Source organism: Ziziphus jujuba, chromosome 10, assembly GCF_031755915.1.
Source record: "Ziziphus jujuba cultivar Dongzao chromosome 10, ASM3175591v1".
Lineage (NCBI taxonomy): Eukaryota > Viridiplantae > Streptophyta > Magnoliopsida > Rosales > Rhamnaceae > Ziziphus > Ziziphus jujuba.
In genome coordinates this window covers 21,849,039-21,863,504 of record NC_083388.1, presented here as the reverse complement: position 1 = coordinate 21,863,504, position 14,466 = coordinate 21,849,039, and the positions used below count along the sequence as shown (strand labels likewise).

Sequence of the window (14,466 nt, the reverse complement as noted above, 5' to 3'; positions counted from 1 at the left end):
CAAGTTTCACGGATTACCTGCTTATCCAACCAGACAAGATATTGCACCACTGCAACGCCATCTCGAATGTGTGCTTTTTTCAAACCTTCAAACTCCACTGGGTTCCAAGTTTTTAAATTATCAGTTGTAAATAAGATAAGGAAAAATCAGAATTCAAACTAAATAAATTGATTGCAAAAAATTCATTCATTCTAAGATATCAAATTGCAAACAGAAAATTAAACGTGACATGTTTTTACTGGAAAATGAACAAAAGTCAAATCTTTGGATAAAATCACAGGTTTAATTATATCAAGTTTTTAAATATTTTAAATTTCCTCGTTATAAAGGGTTGTCTGACTATTTGAGGGCTATCTCTAATTTGCATTGCCACCTTGTCTTTTAAAAGGCAAGGTATAAAGTTCAATAAAGCATCTAGGATAAGAAGTAACCATCCCTTGAAAAGAACAAACTTGTAAGAACTGCCAAATTTAAAAATAACTTCTTGTCTTCTACATATTGTCTCAAAAATATGAAATGGACATTTTACATATTACATATTGACATATGTCCAAGTGTACGCACCAATCAAAATTTGTATCTTAAATATGAATAGAAATCCATGACAAGAAATGCATGCTCAAGTTTAACATACCTATCAAACATGCTCTGTAGTATGCACCAATTTAAGGTCCACTCAAGGGTTTTAGTCAGCATCAAATGACGGCACTTTCCCTTTGAACCAGATTTGTAACACCCCGTCCCAAATCGCACCGAAATCCGTGCACGTTGACCGTTGATCGAGCGGGTCAAAAGTTGACTTTTTGTTCTAGTTGGAATTTTGAGTTGACCAGGGTACTGTGGCGAAGTGCATGATGCCCCGAGTTCGTAGACTGGTAGCACGTCGAAAACGGGGCTACGGTTTGAAAGTTATGGGCAAAACAAGTTGAAGTGCAAACTATCCAAGGGGTGCCGGAGTTGACTTTTTATTTATGGGGAAATGAGCTTTGACTCATGCATGGTTGTGAAGTGCTCGTCGATACGAGTTCACAGACTAGCGGCATGCTCAAAATGGACATCCGGTTAAAAAGTTATGTACATGTGAAGTTTACCGGAAACTGTAATATTTTAATGTTTTTGAGTCGATGAACAATGAAACACCATGTGTCAGCTTCTGATTGGTCCACGTGGCATGAACAGTGTCACACAGTGGCTTTTATTTGATAAAATTCTCGGGGAAGAGAGAGAAAGAGAGAGAAAGTCCGACCGGCGCCGGAATTTTTTAAATTTTTCGGCCGACCTACTGTACACGCACCGGCCAGCAAGGTTCCCCTCCCCATTTCTGGCAAAAGCTCAAAGTTTCACGGCGATCGGCCACCGGACGCGCCCGAATCGGACGTTCGAAGATCGGCGGTGACTTTTTCCCTCCACCGCCGGCCACCACCGATCGACCCATTTCCGGCCATTTTCCGGCCACACGCGCCAGACACCCTTCATCCTCTCCTCAAGTCCGGCCGACCCACCAAGTTTCATGGCCATCGGACCACTGACACGCCGGGATCGGAGCGTTTTCCGACGAGGGGTCGGAAATCTTCAAACCGTGATTTCTCCGCCGTCCGGCCTCCGTTTGCCTCACCGCCGGTCCCGTTGGATTGCTCTCCCCACGATCTACAAATCTGCAAAAAATCACAGCCAACGGCCACCGCACGCGCCACCGCCGGTTACGGTTGCTGGTGACCGCGGCGGCTCGCCGGAAGTTACTGTTCCGGCGAGTACCCAGTTTCCCGGTCGACTCTAGTCCACTGTTTTCGACCTCCTGAACCTGAATCCGGCATCCGTTTCCACCAATTCGTGACGGTTTGGGAGAATTGTGGAGCCGAAACCCGAAAAGCTTTCCGGCGAGATTCCGACCCCGTCGAGTCCGATCACCGGAAAGTAAGACTGGATCCGTGATCCTCATCACGCGAGCTTCGATTATGTATATAACTCGTAACCTTTAGATATCGTTTGGTGTTCGCTCCCCGGGTACCCATTTGGGAATTATCCGAATAAAATATTAATATTTTTGGTTGGTACACTGTGGTTGTTTAGGTGCGCGTACGAGTGGTGGAGTTGATCCCGAGGAGGATCTTAGTTGATTTACGCCCTCAAGGTGAGTGACCCACCTTCAAAAATTATTTTAGGCAATTAATTATAATTAATTGGTATTTAAATTGGTATTTAAATTATGCTCATGTGGTGTGATTTAATTATAGTTTTATTGTGGTTTAATTTATTTATTATGCATGAGCAAAGTGTATTACGGTAGTATTTGTACGTGGTTTTCAGTATTAATTTTTCGAGCATAATTGGGTTAAATATTTTACGAAAATATTTGTTTAAATTTTATAAATTATGCCCGCGGTATTTTTATGGTTGCATCTCGTACTTCGAGGAAATTGTGGTTTGTTGGTTATCAATGTTTCGTACCGGTTTGATTAAATAAAAATATGTGGGATGGTAAGTGTGTGCATTTAATGTATTTCCCATGGTAATTTTGGAAAACGGTACGGTTGGTTAATAATGTTTATTTTTAGACGCACTCATACAGTATTGGTGTTCTGGTGTATAGACACGTGGTAGCGCGCAGGTATTATGTGGTTTAGCGCGCGGTTATTACTTCACCCGTGAGTTGCCATTGGACCGTGGGTAGGCAAGTTTGTTATTGGCCACAGCCGCCCCCCTCCTTGGCCGGGATTATACCTGGCAATTCGGGTTGATGGGTCGTGTTCGTGTCAACCCGTTTAATAATCGGGTCAAAAATGCCTAACCCGAACACGACCCATTTATTAATCGTGTCAGGTACCTAAAACACTAACCCGACCTGTTTATAAACAGGTCAACACGACACGACCCGTTTAACACGATTATTTTAACGGGTCGTGTTGACCTATTAACCCGTTAACCTGAAATTGACCTATTAACCCGAAAACTAACCTATTAACCCGTTAACCCGAAAATTAACCTATTAACCCGAAATTTTTTTTATTTTTTTTATTTTTATGTTTTTGTTTTATTAAAGATGTATTTTTTGTTTTTAAAAAATTAGTAATAGAAAATTATTTTTATAAAATTTTTAATTTATAAAATTTTTTAGTTATTAAATATTATATTAGTGATAAAATATTAATTTAAAATTAAATTTAAATGGGTTGTAATAGGTATATAATCGTGTTAAACAGGTCAACCCGAAAATGACACGATTAATAAATGGGTCGTAACGGGTCAATTTCGAGTTAAACAGGTCAACCTGAAAATGACACGATTAATAATCGTGTTAAACGGATTGACCCGATTATGACCCGAACCCATTTATAATAAACTCAAACCCATTTATTCCATGTCGTTTTTGAGTCGTGTCGCCATGTCATGATCCAAATTGCCAGGTCTAGCCGGGATGATGGTTTTAGCAGCGGTACTGTCGGGACGCCGAAGTGCCGTTGCAGGTTTCTCTCTTTAACCCCCCCGCCAGTCGGTGCTCGGGACGCTGGGTATCGGAGGGCATCACCGGTATATGGTGTGGTGCGTCAGGTGTAATTTGCAAACAATGTGTTAAACCCCAAAAATGTTCAAAAATTATTTACTATAATTTATTACATTTTAATTATATATTGGGGTATGTATTGATTTATTTATTGTTTATCAAATGGTTTAACCCCTTGGTTTTCGGGAAGTACGTACATCGGGTTTTGTGAAAAGATTTTAAAAAGGGAACATTTCAAACGGAACGATTTGTGAGAGTTTTGAGAGAAATTATTGTTTTCCAACAGTTATTATTATTTATTTATTAATTGTTGGTATTTGTTCTATTCCTTAATTTCTATTAATATTATTTTATTATCACTACAGGTGTTCAGTAGTTAGGGTCACTCACTGAGATGATTAGTATCTCACACTCTTAAATTCCGTTCCCTTAGGTGCAAGTGGTGGTAGACGTTCTTCCGGAGCGAACCAAGTTTTCCGCTGCTGTTGTGTTTCGAGAAGTACTTCTGTACTCTTTCATTTCAGTGTATTATTTCTTTCAGCCTTGTTGTATTTCTGTTGATTAACACTTCTTAAAGCTCTGTATACTATTGGGACACTTATGTTTTATTTATGCACTAGACTGTTGTTATTGTTGAGAAGTGCTGTAAATTGTGGAACAATTTGTAGTTTGCGGAAGGAATAAGGGGATGAGTATAGAAGTGTGTTTTCAGTGCAGATAATTTGTGGTAAGTCCATCCCTTAGGGGAAGCTCTGCCGGATTTTCCATTGGAGGGTCCGGTAGGGTTTCCCTGGGATCAGGGCTTGTCTAGGGTTCCGGGGAAGGAATTCTGGACGGGTCCTGACATGATTTGACAGTTGGACCAGCACCAGGGACCCATTTTGAGATTGGAAATGCAAGTACTCCCTTGTTAAGCATTCTGATCAAGTAGTTTTCCTTCTGCATCAATTGCATCACCACATCATGAGCAGAAAGATCCTTAACCACACAAAGCTGTTGCAAACTTTGTAGCTGGACAACCTTTTCAAGAATTGTTGCCCATGGCATGGTTTGAATTTTATTATCTGTAATATCAAGACTGCAAGAAAAAATCTTGGTCATTGTCCCAAAAAAATGATACATTCAGTATAATCACCACCAAATATTGCTGCATATCAAATTTTGAGTCATACCTATTGTAATAGAAATGACGGATTCCAAGAGTTACTCTTCCTATTAATCATTTTAGAAATTGATTCCTAAATATATATATTCCTTTTTCCAAAAAGAATGTTTATACAAAGCAAAAAGGGAGCACAGGACAAGACAAGCTCGCTTAGTTCAACATTTGATAACCCAAACCCACAGAAGGCATCTGCAATACTTTTTTGTGAAGCTTCCCAAATGCAGGCAAACATATCGAAACTCTCAGATTTTCACCAGCTATTTGACAGTACCACAGGGACGAACCCACCCAACCAAATGCAAATCTTGTTGTTGATGCCTTGTCTGGCAAGCCTGCATCATCCATTAACACATTCGAAAGAGTCAGTACAAAGAGTAATAACACCTTGGCCTGAAACTCAAAACATTTAAAATTATGTATATAGCATCTAAGAAATTATTCAAAAAATCTAGAGTGATTTCCTAACACAAACAAAGGTCCTTCATTATGACCAAAGATGAACACAAAATTTGGACAAAGGTATTGAGAAATTAATTATAATTATTATTGTTCAGAAGTTTGTTCTTTCTTCTCTAAACTTTTTTTTTTTTTTAACCCCTTCATGTCATGACTGTTTAAGAACCTTCTAATGCATTTTACCAATATCTACTCGGCATGGTTACCTTTCTAGGGGGATATATTCGGGTTCTCCAACAAAGGGCTTCTCATTCCTCCCTCAGTCTGCAATATTGAAGATAGATTTTCTGATGAGTACTTAAAGAAAGCAATAGAACAAGATAAATTTCCTTGCTTATGGAATTTATTAATCTGGCACTAATTATAGTTGCATACATACTTGACACTACATCATAATTACTGCAACAATTGAAAGTCTGCATATACTAACAAATTTTCTACCCAAAAAATGATGGAAAGCGACAAAATGAAAGGAGGTTCAGGACCACTCACTCATTCTCATCTCTGGTGCTGCTAGTGCAGGTGTTAGAGCGGCTGTAGGGAACACTTCAATTGTTGGCACTTAAAATTTTTCCACAATATGACTTCCTTGGTTGAGACATTGTGAGACCGTTTTGTAGTTGGCTGCAGCAAATCATCTGAGAGGTCTCTGACGTACGCAGCTTCTTCTGAAGCCTTAACAATCTAGAAAACAGTTTGGCTGATTCTCTGGTTCGCGGAAACATAAAACAAGGGTTGAAGAAACACCAAAGGAACAAAAAGAAATAACAACGAGAAGGTTGAAAAAGGATATTAAATTAAATTTTTGAGTAATGTAATGTTTTTTTTTCTTAAAAAAACAAAAGGCAGAGGAAACGAAAAGACGATGGAGAGGGGTTTGGGCTATTGGGTATTGGATTGCGTGGAAGAAAAAGGAATTTTTTGTAACGAGGTGGCAACGCAATACCCTAATTCTTTTAAAATTCTCTTTCTTCACAATACCCTAATTTCAAATTCCGAACTATCAAATTGAACAGGTATGTATGGAATTTTAGTGACCTGAGAGATAAAACTAGGTTGTTTGGCAAATAGGCAACTAAGTAAAGAAATCTTCATGAATGAGAAGAGGTGAGCCAGCTTTGGGAGAAAGGTGATGAAGGAGAAGAGAAAGGCCGGTGAAAAAAAAAATGAAAAAAAAAACAGGTAAAAATATTTAATTTTGATACAAGGATATTTTAGAATTATTGAAAAATAAAAGGATAAAATAAAAAAAAAATAAAAGAAGAGGGGGTATATTCAGTTAAAGCCCTGCCCGTGAGGGCAAAGGGCCAAATTCCCCAATTAAAATTTCCATTAAATTGAAAAAGATACATAAAATAGTCATTGTTGGATTTGAAAATCCAATAGCCGTTTTGAATTTATACGGTTTCAGAATGTCCCTGTTTCTCTCCCTACTCTGTCTTTAAAATTCCAACTTTTTTCTTCTCTTCTTCCCCTCTAATTTAATTTTAACTTTAAAAGAGTCTTGCACCATCTCTGTTTCTCTCCACGTATTCTTATAAATTCCGAGGCTGCTTCTTCTTCTTCTTCTCCTTTTTTTCTCTGGGGTGTCTCTCTTCTTCTTTTTCTTCCTTTTCTCTCGCATCGTCCCTCCTCCTGCTTAAGTACTCTCATTCTTCTTCTCTCCCGGTATCCTTGCTTTTCTTCCTCCTTCTTCTCTCCCTTGTATCTTTCCTCTCCCATCTTCTTCTCCTCTCCCAGTGTCTATTCTTTTTCTTCTTCTTGTTTGTGAATGATGATGATTCCTCTGTCACTGCGGAATCAACAATTTCCTTGACACGCCTTGGACGATACGACACACTTCCTTATGTTCCACCCTTCTAGGGTTATGTAATCCAAGAATCCCCTTTCTGTCGGTACTCATTTATTTTTCTTTAATTTCTAATTATTCACTGTTATCCGTAAATGGGAATAACAAGAAATGATTATCCCAATTTTTTTTTTTTTTTTTTTTGATTATGGTTTTCTGGTTTGCTGATCCCTATTGCTGCCTTGGATTTTATTTTATTTTTTAATTTTTTTACCATGTATCTTTGTCTTTTGATTTCTTTTATTGCCTTGTTTGGCTGATAAGAAGGATCTGTGCCCACATGCTTATGCTTTTCAATATTTCTATCTTATGATCTGTATATGACAATATGCATGCTAGTTTTTAGTTAATGATGCATGGTTGGGTTTAGATTGCTTCTTGTACTTATGGGTTTTTAAGTAGTCTCAAGCAGCAACTTGTTGAGACCGTAGGTAACAATATGGGAATCTAACATCAGAACATCTCCCGATTTTCGTTATAATTCTTTGTTATCAAATCAATTAGTTGATATAATTCTTTTCTACACCTGGTAATGTTATGCATCTCTATGCATTTAATTTTCAAGAAACATAAAAATTTGATATCGATGGTGATACTGATAATAATACTAATAATGAGAGTGATTTATTGGTGGTATCAACAAGACTTCATTTGCTTCTACTTTATGAGAGACCCTAGTAGCTATAATTCTTGCTTCTGAGTGCTTATGTTTGGGGCTGTGCTATCAAACAAAGAAGACACTAAAACTATCTTTTCTCATTGCTCGTGACTTATTTTTTTGATTTAGCTTACTTGTATGTTTTCAAACCTCAGACTTATTTTCATTTCAACATATTTCTGGAGTTATTAGTGCAGTTTTATTTTAGATGGTTTACTTTCTTTCGCTCTCATACATTTGGCATCTTACATTTTAAGATGAAACCTACTAATGTGATACATTATTTGTTCTGTTTCTTTTTATTTAGTTAGCAGATGTAAGGATGTATGGAAGCAGCTTGTTATTTTGACGGTGTCAGGTTGCCCGTTTTGACGCCTAATCCAAAGGTGAGTAATGTTGATAATATAATTCAAATACTATCATATTTATGTAATGGGATTCTCTGACATGCTACATCGACTTCCTGTGGGGCTTTGAAGCTGCTGTTGTAGCTGGTGCAAAGGAAATAGCAGGTTTTGTATCAGCTTCTGAACCAATTTCAAAGTCAAACGTCAATTGTAGAATTGAAGAAATTCTTGCTTGTTATTCTGCTGTTACTCACATTGTGGAGGAGTTCTCAATTCCTGTTCAAAGGTATGTTCCCATTTCATCTCTTTCTCTGTCTACCTCTTGGAACATGGACCTTTGATTCACTCTGCAGTACACCAACAGATGGTTATATGATGATTTTGTCCAGAATTTTTTTTCTTTTTTGGTCCATTTATATGTACTTATTTGCTCATTTGGAGTAGTAGAGCTTCTACTGCAATTTTAAGTTCTGATGATTAAAATCTTAATTTTGTCAGACTTGGTTGTCATTCATGAAATTGACTTGAATGGTATTTGGTATAGGAGCTCTGTATTAGTTTCTAGAATAATATGATATTATATAACAGTTTGCTTATAGTTGCTTCTATGAATGCTTGCCAGTCTTGTCGAGCAAAAATTATGATTTATTGCTTCTGTTGGGGAGAAATATACATTATCTTTATGCCATTCTGAGATTAATGAATTGGCACCAACTTTGATCATGTTTGTATCATTTGTTGTTGGTTGTCCTGTTGAGGGAGAAATTCCACCGTCGAAAGTGGCATATGTGGCCAAAACACTTCATGAAATGGGCTGCTTTGAAGTTTCTCTTGGTGACACAATTGGAGTTGCTACACCTGGTAATGTAGTACAGTACAGATGATTTATTTTCTTCCTTCTCCACTGTCTTTCTTCTTCGTCTTTGTGATTGATGACTCCTCTGCAACTGCAGAATTAACAACTCCCTCAACACGCTTGGACAATAGGACTGCTTCCCTATGTTCAACAATTCTAGGGTTATGTATTGGAAGAATCGCCTTTATGTTGGTAAACTTTTTCTATCTTGAATTTTTGTTAAACTTCTTTAAAGGACCATTGACAGTTAGGTGGAAAATGAAGGGGATAAAAAAAATTGATAATTCAAAAATTTTTGTTTTTGCTGATTCCTATTTCAGCCAAGGTTTTCATTTGTTAGTTATATATTTGGCTTTAATTTCTTTTATTGCATTGTTTGGCCTAGAAGTAGAAATCAAGTAGTTGAAATTTGTGTCCACAAGCTATGTTCAGGTATGCATTTCAATATTTTTATCTTATGATGTATTGGGTATCCATGCTAGTTTTGAGTTAATGATGCAGGGTTGGAGTTAGCTTGTTGTACTTGTGGGTTCTGTTACTGTCTTAAGCAGCAACTTGTTGATACCACAGGTAACAATACGGAAATATATCTAACACCTCCAGGTTTTTATACAATTCTTCATTATAAATTAGTTTCTGTTTAACAAATTTGAGGTAGAAGATATGTTGTAAATTCTCTTATTTGCACTGTCTGATTGATTGTTTATTTCTTTATTTATTTTTACTAATTACAAAGAAATAGTAGATTCATAAATGTGATTGCAGCTATCAGCATGATTTACCTCTTTTAATATGTAACGCTTTTACTCTTCTATTGCAGATAGACGGTTCTATGCTCATGCAATAATGCTTCTTCCAATGCTTTGACATGATATGATCTAATAATAACAGTCTAGTTTTGTCCTTCCTCTGTGTTTTACTAGGCAATGTTCTCAAATCAATATTTGAACTTACTATTAATTTCAAGCATTTTTTTTTTTTTTTTTTTTTTTTTTTTTTGTTTCTTTTAGTAACTGCACTTAAAATTTATGGCAAAAGGAGTGTGATAGAACATGTATTCGATGTTAGCATGGAAAATTGAAAATTAAGTGGGAGAGTAGTTGTAGACAAATGTTAGCATTGCTATTTGGTCCTTAGGCAGTTCGAGTAAATAACTATGACTTTTAGGCTTGTAGACATTTTTTTCTTGGATTTGGAAATCTAGATTATGAGCTTTGTCTTTTTGCATGGAAAAATGAAAATAAAGTCGGAGAGTGGTTGCAGACATATGTTAGCATTGCTGTTGGTCCTTTAATTGGAGTTTTCATACTCCCAAAATATGGAGTACTTTAACTGGAGTATGTTCATCTGTTCTTAATGAGCTTGCGCATGACATGCTATCTGTAAATCCTGACTTCTTCAGAAATCAACATCTAGATCTTCTATGAGGCGTAGTATACTTATATGCATATTCAAGTTGTATACCAGAATAAATTTTCATTATAACTTTTGGTTCTTAATTTTTTATTTGCAACTCCTCATAAACAGATTGCTGTATATGATATGGTTTTGATGAGCAGTTTATTGAGTTCTCCTGGTCTAGGTAATAAATGCTTCCTTTAGATTTACCACTTTACAAATTTCATGTAACTGTTATTTTGGAATTGAATGTGACTATTGTTTTTGATTGATACCAATCTAAAAAGACAAAAAGAAATATGAACAAACAGATAAACATAAAAAGATGAAGTGAATTCCATTTTTTGCCCTGGAACCATTTCTCATATTCATTTATTTTCTACAGAATCGGTCCACTTTGCACTGCTGAGTTGGGTTTTCTTCTTCTTTTTTTTTTTAATTTTTTTTAATTTTTTTAATTATAACATGAAATGTTTAGATTGTTATCTTATGGGAGATTGATTTTCAGGTATGCATATAGATCTCGGGTTCCCAAAGTGGTTGTATGTACTTCATTTGGACGAAGTGAACTTGAATGGTGTGGACCTTTTAGTTCTGTTGTTTCTTCAATCTTTACCTGTTTAATTTCCATGAATTTCATTTTTCCTGATACTGCATAATATTTCCAATTGCTGCATGTTTTACCATAATGGTTTTAGCCTTGCATACATTAGAGAAGGTAAAGATTATTTGCAATTAACTCTACTTGTGTTTAATTGTCTTTTCAGCATTTTCCCATCAACCAAACTGCTCATATGTATATATACATATTTGAGGAACACAAAAAAAAAAACAAACGAACAAACAAACTAACAAAGAACCTATTAACTTGGTTTTGCATAAGAAAACTTAGGTTTATAAATTAACTCAATAACAAACTTAAGTAACAAAAAGGAAAGCTCTAGCAGCAGAGCAGTTAGAAATTGTAACAAGCATATTGTTATTAATTATTTGTTAGGTTTGTATTGCTATCTAGTAAGCTGTTTAAAACTTGTGTGTGGCACTGTTAATCGAATATTCTCAAGGAATAATACACAGAAAATTTGTCCTTTTTTTAAAATTTTTTTTTTTTATTAAAATGGATTTAAACATGAAACAGCTACACCGAAAATTTCTCATTATAACATCATTTCTTAGCATACATTTTCAGGTGTTCTTATTTTTCCTTTTTATCAACTGCTCATGATAATTAGTAAGTATTGCTGATTGGTCCTGTCCTATTGAATAATCTCATTAGAGAAGTTCTGAGGGGCTGATATATGCATTTATATTGGTGGTTCCTAATTGTTTACTTTCCTATCCTTTTTGGCTGATTGCGTTCATTTCGGATGCTTATTTGACTTTAACCTCAGGTTAGTCAAGCATGCACTCTACATGTAACCTGTAAGATGTTTTTTTTTATTATTATTGCAATTTTTTTTTAATTTCTGGACGTGTACATGCAACATGTTTTTTACTTATACAGCTTTAATTAATTTGGAAACATTAGTTTGTTTTTAGTTTGTAAGTGGACTTCCAAAGAGTTATTGGTTCATATGCGACAGTGTAACCAGTGTGACGTGTAGGGATTGAAATATTGTTTGGTAATTTCCTCGCCAGTAGGTCTACTTGCACAGCTAGACCACCATTATAAGCAATATTAAAAATTTAATATGGAAAAGTCAACATTTAACGGTTGTCAATTAAATTACAAATTGACATGTGGATTCCATTGATCATCTATTTTTCATAAAATGGCATCAAATTTTTCCATGCAAAGCTGTGTTTGTGTTTTGTCTTTGGATAAATGGGAAGGGAGACCAATACAAGCTCATTTTTATTAATAGTAGGAGGGAAGAAGTTGCATTTAGTATATGGTGTTGCAATCCTCTTAAAATAATTTTTTCCATAAAATCGAGTTGAACATGTGGTGGTGAAAATATTAACTTAAACAAATATTATTATAAAGTGTATGTGTTGTGAAGTATGACATTTTTATATATAGAACATGTTGTGTTGCAGTCCTCCTATCAGATTACATCATATAGACCAATGAGCCAAGTGAGATTACAATTTCAGCTCAATGATGATAAACATATGGTAAATATCCTTACTGCTTGCCATATTGTACTAAGTTTCATTATTTCTTCATTTTATTTTATTTTTATTTAATTTTTTGAAGTTTGGATTTTAAAAATGTATAAAGCAAATGGAGTTGATGATTCTGCTAGCAAAACTAAAAATGCTATAGAGCTGATACTAAGAAAATTGACTGGTAGCAAAAGAGGATTGTTGATCTGGAATTTAATTAGTTGGATAATAAGGTAGCACGGTCTTCTTTGTCGGGCCTTTATTTCTTAGCTGGTAATCTTGGCTTACTTTATAATAACAAGGGTAGTTTGCATTATTGATCCCTATACTATGTTGCAAGTTACAAGTTGATCTTTAAACATTATTATTATTATTATTTTTTGTGGCTTTTTAATCGTTGAATTCATAGAATCGCAACAGGGTTCCTAGTCAATTTTCTATTCATATCGTTAAGGTTATGGGGACTTGACTAAAATGTCCTAAAAATTTAATTTGAGGAGCAGTGTATAATTTGCAGGACCAACTTGTAACTTAATGGCATGATTTGTGGACGAATTACATAAATTATCCTACATTTTCATGTGACATTAACGGTTTAAAATGGATGAAAAATGATTGGGGACTAATGGTATTGCGTTTTTACAAGTTTGGGACTGAAATGCTAAAAAAAAAAAATACTGCGAGACCGACTTGTAATAACATAGTTTGGGATCGGTTATGTAAATTTTCCTAATAATAATAATGATGATGATGTAATTTGTAATTTTAGAAAAGTGAATTTTTTTATTGTATTTTTATTGGAAAAAAATTGTTTAAAAATTAATATGGATATTACTTTAAAAATTGTTAGGCAACAGGCCGTTCCTCTCATATTGAATTATTGTTTTATTTTTTTTATTGTTTTATTGTTTTATTTGTGGATTAATCAGATGGCCTGATATGACTAATATTTTTTAATAAATAATGAATACACTAACTAATTCATGCAGAAAATCTTAAAGTCGAGGAAGTATTGTTGTGAAATAATAAATTAAATTGTCAATATTCTTTAGTAGTGATTAAATATCTTGTGATCATTAAAGAATGACAGGTAGCTAATTAAGGTCATATAGATATAATTAATAAGAAGAAACGCTTACATTCATTTATCAAAATCAACCACGCTCTTCATTAGAACTCACCACCTCCATTCACCTTCTACACGCCAAGCCAAAAACCTCCATTTTTCAGTTTACAGACGGGTGTCTTGTTGTTTTTTGTTAACTTTGTATATAGAACATAAGAAATAGAATCCCTACACAGCCAAATTTACTTCCTCTCACTTATATATTATTTATAATATTTCTCTCTTCCAAAATGCTGAGCAGCATCAGTTACAAAATCACTGCTGCTCTCTCACATTTTGCTTGATTATCGTCATTAGCTCTTGCTCTTGCAGCAGCAATGTTCCATCTTCTTCCAGTGCCTCTGCCACTTTTCTCTGAGATTTCTTCCCGACCAGTGCACTGCTTTGTTGCAATTCAAACAGGAGTTTGAATTTATTAAACCCAACTTCAATCTTTATTATTATTTGTGTTCAATGTATAAGTCAAATTCTTACTACATTGATGGTGTTTATGAGTCTTATCCAAAAATGAAGTTTTGGAAGTCTGAACAAAAGGATTGCTGCTCCTGGGATCGTGTTACTTGCAACTTCAAAACTGGGCAAGTAGTAGGTTGGACTTGGCTAACAGCTGGCTTCAAGGACCTTTGCATTCTAACAGCAGCCTCTTTAAGTCGCGTCAAACTTTAAGAGATCAACCTCTCGTTTAACAATTTCAGTTTCAGCCTCATACCCTCTGAGTTTGGCTGGCTTTTGAGGTTAACAAATCTCAACCTCTCTTTCTCTGTGTTTTCTGGGCATGTCCCATTTCAAATCTCAATTTTTACTAAGTTGGTTCCGCTTGAGGTAGGCAATAATTAGCAGGAAAGTACGACCAAAATAATTTTAAAAAATGCAGGAAAACTACTATGCTTTATTAATGTTTCTGCATAGTAGTTTCTTGCTTTTTTTATTTTTTCCTTCCCCTCGCAAGTGTTATATACATATATATATATATATATATATATATATATATATATATATA

General features: G+C 35.2%; 2 long non-coding RNA genes across 8 annotated transcripts; one reads left to right on the top strand and one right to left on the bottom strand.

The window, feature by feature from the left end:
* Positions 1–4,357: 4,357 nt before the first annotated feature.
* On the bottom strand, positions 4,358–5,368 carry LOC132799773 (uncharacterized). Its single transcript, XR_009634643.1, has 3 exons — positions 5,330–5,368; positions 4,675–4,999; positions 4,358–4,580 (listed from the first exon to the last, which is right to left on the bottom strand). It is a non-coding gene; the product is annotated as an uncharacterized LOC132799773 (long non-coding RNA).
* A 1,199-nt stretch (positions 5,369–6,567) lies between these two features.
* On the top strand, positions 6,568–12,716 carry LOC125420797 (uncharacterized). 7 transcript variants are annotated; one of them, XR_009634397.1, is made up of 5 exons: positions 6,568–7,018; positions 7,938–8,016; positions 8,110–8,263; positions 8,736–8,838; positions 8,931–12,716. It is a non-coding gene; the product is annotated as an uncharacterized LOC125420797 (long non-coding RNA). The 7 variants fall into 7 exon arrangements; XR_009634398.1 differs by having other exon boundaries at positions 8,110–8,838; positions 8,931–9,403; positions 9,654–12,716; XR_009634400.1 differs by having other exon boundaries at positions 8,110–8,838; positions 8,931–10,415; positions 10,740–12,716.
* The last annotated feature ends 1,750 nt before the right edge of the window (positions 12,717–14,466 follow it).